A 6,972-nucleotide genomic window follows, 5' to 3' on the forward strand; every position below is an offset into this window, starting at 1 on the left:
GTCATTGCTATTTTTTTATGGCAACATCCATTTTTTTTGCATATCAATGATTTACAACATTTGGGCTGATGATTCCTACGATACAGGGTTAGTCACGAGAGACTTCCGATGAAAATTTCGTTATATGCAACCAAAACTACAATTTCCAATGGTTTCTAGCTTCCTAAATTTATAAGAAGTAATACTTAAATCAACGATTGCTGGCCCTTCTTGTCTGTCACGTCAGTTTTCACATTTATACAGGGTGTTTTCCAAGTTGAGGCGTTACTTTTAACATGTGATAGTATGCGTTGTTCTAAAGAGTTTTAGCCAAAGTCACCTTAGTAAAATGCGTACGGCAATGAAGATACGATAAGTTAATTTTTTTGAAATTTTTGAAACCGGTCCTGCTCAAATTTGCGCTGATTTGTTAGAAATTAGAATTGACAAAAAAAAATGAAATGAGCATAGACGTTAATCAAAAATACTGTCAGAGTTGTCGGAATGGCTTTATCATTACGAAAATAATGAGCACACAGATGTAGTGGCAATGTTATCACGTTATCAGAATACAAAGCGATTTCCAGAAAGACACCATCCTGGGCCACGTCAGTTATTAATCTAGTACAGCAGAAAAATGGACAGGACCGGACTCCAAATTTAAGAATACAATAAAAACATACAATCAATTATCTCCGTTAATACAAACATTTTACTAAGAAGATTTAGGCTAAAATTTTTAAGAATAATGTATAGTACACTTGGCACGAAAAATAATGTCCCGGGTATTGAGACAACCCGCTGTGTTGGGCCGCCTTGTTTTGACCATTATCGGGTTAAGTATTTTTACCTGTCAAATAGGGGCAACATCTAACAACCCCTCTGTTTTGAAACCGTTCAAAATGAATTTTAAGAATTTGAGAATTTTCTCCTGTGCAAACGGATTTTGATAAATGTCACAACATGTCAAAACGAAACGTCAAGCTCGTCAAACAAAAAAACGTTGTATTCAACTCGTTCGTGTAAATTGTGAATTGTTTTATTTAAATAAATTATTAGAAAATTTGCGCTACTTTCATGTTTTTGTCGGTTGATTTACGTGTTAAAAGATTTAATTTGACAATACGAGATATTAATTCAAAATGCTGCTCAAATTTTGGCAATTTTTCATAACATAAATGTTTTTCTAAAAAATTACTTTTACATGTTTTTTTTTCATTCAAATTTTATTTGCTAATGTTTTGTTTGGCGGATATTCTTTGGCAAAGAATAACTTAAATAACACTTATCAATACATGATATCAAAAAAAAAAAAATTAAGACAATGAATTACATAATTATATTAATAAAATTCAAAGTGAGTCGTTTTTTGTGCCGGTCAGTCTAGTTATATTTAAATATTTTAGCATCCAAGGAAAATTTTACAAAAATTAAAAAATTCAAAAAATTTAAAATGCGGTTGTAGAAAAAATAGTGTTTGTAAAATAACTATTTTCATTGTAAAACCAGTGAAAATAGTTATTTATGATGTAAGTGTTAAAAGTGAGATTTTATTTTGTAAGTGGGGTAGATTGGGTAACGACCGCAGCGAGTTGACCAACCCCACGAACAAAATAAAATCACTTTTTAACACGTCCATCATACATCTATTTTTTATACAACTGGTTTGCATTGCATTAAAAAACGCAGTCGTATTTTTAATGTTTATTTTAATTTCTGCGGCAAAAATCAGCTAGCTAGTCTTGTATTGACATTTATTTATTAGAAACGTCAAAAAAGTTTTCATTACGTTTTGTAAAACACTTTCAATTCCACATTATTGCATTCGTAAACATGGAATGCAAAGAAAACGACGTTAACGATGCCGATATCGATGACAGATTTCCCGCAGATATTGAAAAAGCTGCAAATAGAGCTACTTCAACATTTATAAATAAATAAAAAATAACTAGTGTTAAAAGTTTTTTTTTACTAGTGTTAAAATAGTTATTTAGACAAGAGGACAATTATATGTAGGTAAAAATGAATCATACTTGAGATAACAGACAGCTACCTGATATTTCCTGCAACTTTTCCCAGAATCTTAATCGCTGGATTAACAGAAGCGAAGACAATTTGCTAGACCGTCCTTTGCAAACAAAGCCAAAAACAGGTAGACCTCGTGTTTTGGATCAAAATCAAGTGAAGAATAAATGAATTTGTGGCAAGAGATTTAATTCTCATAGATATTGGGAAATTTTGGAAGAAGTTATGTTGCCGACTGTGCGTAACATTTATCCAGATGAGGAAAGGCAAGGAAAGGAAAGGAAAGGAAAAAGTTTGTGCAGAACAACTGCTCAATCCACAGAGGACAGAGCTAATATAATTATGGATTGGTTTGCGGATCATCCCGAGATCGACCTTATTAGATGGCCATCAAAATCTCCTGACCTTAACCCGATTGAAAATCTTTGGGGTCAAATGATTCTTAATTGGGGAGATCCATTTCACGGTGCGAGAAGGAGGACCGGTAAAGAATTAGATGCCACTGTGCGACAAGTAAAAGAAAGGTTACAGGAATGTATAGTTTGTCTCAATTCTAAATTTCCACCACCTGTTGAATTAATTTGGCAAAATATATATATTGGGGATTCCTATAACCAAAGTTGGCAATATAATTATTTTATAAATATGATTCGAAAACATTAAAAATAGTTCATAACTTTATTTTGTTTTTAGAATTTGATTTTCTATCTAGTTACTTGCTGCATTTTAAAAAATGTTTTCGTGCCTTTCCTTTATTGTAAAATTTTGAGTTGTAAAAACGGAAATTGACAGATAACCTAACAAATACAATCTGACGCATTTTTCACCAAACAGTGTTGCCGGTTGTATTTCCAACGTAGATTGCAGTGTTGGTGGAAATTTAGAATTGAGACAAGACTTTATATATGCCGTTCACGATTGTTTTAAACACGCAGGAGGCCGCGATATTTTTTTGTTGGATTGACGTCAGGTCCTGTCATATGACGTTTCGTTATTAAATATTCGTCTTGTTGTCAATTCCGTCATTAATTTAGTTAGTAAGAACTTACCCAGAACTGCCCTACAAATATGTATGTTTCATTTCAATCACAATTTTACGATTATTGTTCCTAATGCGTTCAATTATTTAAAAAATGTAACAACTTGGGAGCAGTGTTCGGTTGAATTATAACCTAAAATAGATTTATTAAGACAAATCACAATACTGCCAACTAAAATGTCAGATTTTCATAGATAGTTCGAATTTGAAACAATCGTGAATGGTTTATAGATGCAAATGGATATTATACACGTTATTAAAATACAATTTAATTATTAAAAATTTGGCGTATTTCTTGCAAATGTTTTCAAATTTGGAGCAAGTAATAAGTGAATGATCCGCCTTACTATGTATTTTCCTTTTTCATCTTGAGATAACCGCTTTTGAATTCAAAACTAACCGCCAATGAAGCTATAGAATTACCGGCGTTCGGTACCGTCGGCGACCGCTTGGGGGCGTGGGTGAAAGTCGACAGGGGATGAACGGCCATGTTTTTTTGGAGGGCACTTTTTTCTTGACCGCAGAGTAGTACAGAAGTACCGTGTATTTTTCTGTGTGCTAATTGGGCGATTTTAGTTGGTTTTTTTTATTTAACTGTGCTAAATGTTGCTGTCCAACTTCTGTTTTGAACTAGGTATGTGTTTGGGGTACTAAAATTAGTTCTACTTCGCGCGAAATGTAGTTTAACAATAATAAGACACAAATGGGTCGCACGTGGGTTTCCACCACGTTTTACAAAATCCACATTTATCTCGACCATCCCCATGTATTATGTTTTAACATTATAAGCTTGCGAAGGAGCGTAAGGCAGCCTGGTTCTAGTTTTGCTAAATTTATAAAATTGACGGATCACGTTTTCCCCTTGTTGTCAAAGCAGGTTTTTACAATTCACTAATTTTCCTAAAAGAAAATGACACCAAGTTTTAGCGTGGGTCTGTGGCTTTCACTTTTTATCAGCGCACTCCCTCACTTTGATCCCCTTTCTAATTATTCCGAGTGACGCTTTTGGTGTAACAAGTATTTATTTATTGCTTAACATTTTTAATCAAAATTTGAAAGTTTCCACTTTCCATCCCGGTAGCAACCAATTGGGTTTATATTTCAGGTATCTGCGCGGGCTTTTTCCTTATCCAGGGATCTTCTACATTTAGGTATTTTCATCGTTTAGTCCCGGGGCGCCCTCCATATTATTCAAGGGGGGGGCCCCTTGTCGATGATCCGGCTCTAATAGGCTAGGGTCGACTGGACTGTGTTTTTTGTTTTATTGTTATGTATGTGTTATTGGTTGTTACCATTTTTCCATCCCAAACTGAAAGTGTTCTTAGATTACTCCGTCAACAAAGTTTTGTCGCGGTTTCGTTCACATTTTCCAGTTGCTGTAAATGTCAATTCTTCCTTATCGCGAGGGTCTCTCTCTGTTTGAGGGGTTTAGTTGCTCCTAACATCCAATCGTTGAACACGACCCCGCGGCCCCTCGTTTAACATGTTGTGCCCCAAGAGAGACCCGAAAACCATAACGCTTGGCGGGGCTTGCTGAATGCTGGTCCGCAACGTCGCTCATGGTGTAAGTTGAATCCGAGTTCCTTGGCACAGTACTTCCGGAATGGGAATCTGTTCTCGAAGTTTGTGGTACTTGACAAGCGTCGTTTGTTTTTGCTCTGAAATAGTCATATTCAATTCAACCGATGAACTTAGAGTACCTCAATTTGTTGACTTAACGTAAAGCAGTTAGGATTTTTCCCCTTAGCACTAAATCACGGGTAGGCGGGAAATGATAAGGTCGTAAGGATAGGTACCACAGACCCCCGGACCACCCAAAGCCACTCACTCCTTCTATAGCGTATCTGCCGTATTTTGTAAATTAACTTGGAAAAGAAAAAAAAGAACATGCTGAAGTTCTCGCCTAGTGCCCGCTCTCGCTCGAACGGTCCGAAGTAACTGTTTTATGAAATCAGTTTTGCTCAATTTTCACTAACTGTCCCGTCTACGTTGTCACTTCGGACTTGTTCGTATTTTTAGGAGAGGTTTTTAGCGGAGCCTCATTCGGGGTTCTAGGAGGATGGCCAGAGCTCACCATTTTCCTAGAGTTCTAAATGAGTAGTCTTCTCACATTTGAGGAGACTTGGGTGCCCTCTCCCGAGACGTTTTATTATTCATGAATCCCGGCGTTAACGAAAATGATAACTTTGAATAAATAGCTGGTTTTAATTATTGTGTTGTTTTATTTGCACTCTTCTGTGTGGTTCACAAACCCTGTTGGAACGAATCTGGTAATGTTTAATTTGTATTTAAAAAAAAACACAACGTAGGGAAATTAACTAAGTACGATCACGCGCTCTTGGCCAGTTTTTTTTTAATTTCGCGGGTTTTATTTTTCATTGTGTATGTTGGTAGAAAAAAAAAATGAGATGGACGCTTGGTGGGAAATTTGAATTACCCACTTGGTTCATCACAATCTAATAAATAAATAATAGGAATGTGTATTACAGTCAATATGATAAACCGCTACACTTTTTTTAACGCTTCTGAACCGATTCAAAAATCACATATGTTAAAGCATCCAAGGAAACTTTTTGACAACTATTTTTGATCTATCAATAAATGACATACTTTGCAACTGGATAACGATGCAAAAATGTCACGTTTTTTTGACGGTTGTAGAAAATAGTTATTTATGATGTAAGTGTTAAAAGTGACATTTGTTTATTAGAAACGTCAAAAAAGTTTTCATTACGTTTTGTAAAACACTTTCAATTCCACATTATTGCATTCGTAAACATGGAATGCAAAGAAAACGACGTTAACGATGCCGATATCGACGACAGATTTCCCGCAGATATTGAAAAAACGGCAAATAGAGCTACTTTAACATTTATAAATAAATAAAAAATAACTAGTGTTAAATTTTATTTTTTTTACTAGTGTTAAAAATACTTTTAACACGGTAAGCTATAGAGCAATTTTTAATCAAATTAGCTTCCACTAAAAACGTCACTTTTAATGTCAGTTGTATAAAAAAATTATTCTATGTTGTTCACGTTAAGTTGACAATTTCAAGGTCAAATAATTTTACTTTTTGGCTCTGTAATTATGTTTTGTAAATAGTGACATACGGGTAAACACCGTTCACGTTGGATTAAGCATTGCTAAATTGCATTATGTTGGTTAGCTGCATGTCACTATTTCCAAAATATAATTACAGAGCCAAAAAATTTAATAATTTGACCTTGAAATGTTCAACTTAACGTGAACAAGGTTTATATAATTTAAAAAAAAAATAATAATAGACTACATGACACCAGCATCTCCTGCATCTAGTAATAAGTGTGAGTAATTAAATCTATATAGACATACCGATGACATCTCAAAACAAAAATATAACTCGGTAATAGTCAACTTTAAAAATTCTTAAAATTCATTGTAAACGGTTTCAAAGCAGAGGGGTTGTTAGATGTTGCCGCTATTTGACAGGTAAAAATACTTAACCCGATAATGGTCAAAACAAGGCGGCCCAACACAGCGGGTTGTCTCAATACCCGGGACATTATTTTTCGTGCCAAGTGTACCTCGTGTTTCAAGGAACACCTCAACTTCGAAAACACCCTGTATTAACTTTTGCTCATAACCTCAATAAAGAGAAAGTGTCATGATTAATTTTATTCGCCAAGCTACTTGGATTGCTAAGTTATTTCGAATTAAACAAAATATCAAGTTCTAGGGGTTTCTTGTATTTGGGGTTGCATACAACGACATTTTCATCGGAAGTCTCTCGTGAATAACCCTGTACATATATAATTATTAATTAATTAAAAATGAAAACATGTGTGAAACATTGAAATTTCTACAAAATAGTAGGTAAATGATGGCTATTACTCATGAGTCATGAGGATGATTTTGTAATTTTGTAATCCATCCGAGTGAATAATAGC

Source organism: Tenebrio molitor, chromosome 5, assembly GCF_963966145.1.
Source record: "Tenebrio molitor chromosome 5, icTenMoli1.1, whole genome shotgun sequence".
NCBI classification, from domain to species: Eukaryota; Metazoa; Arthropoda; class Insecta; order Coleoptera; family Tenebrionidae; genus Tenebrio; species Tenebrio molitor.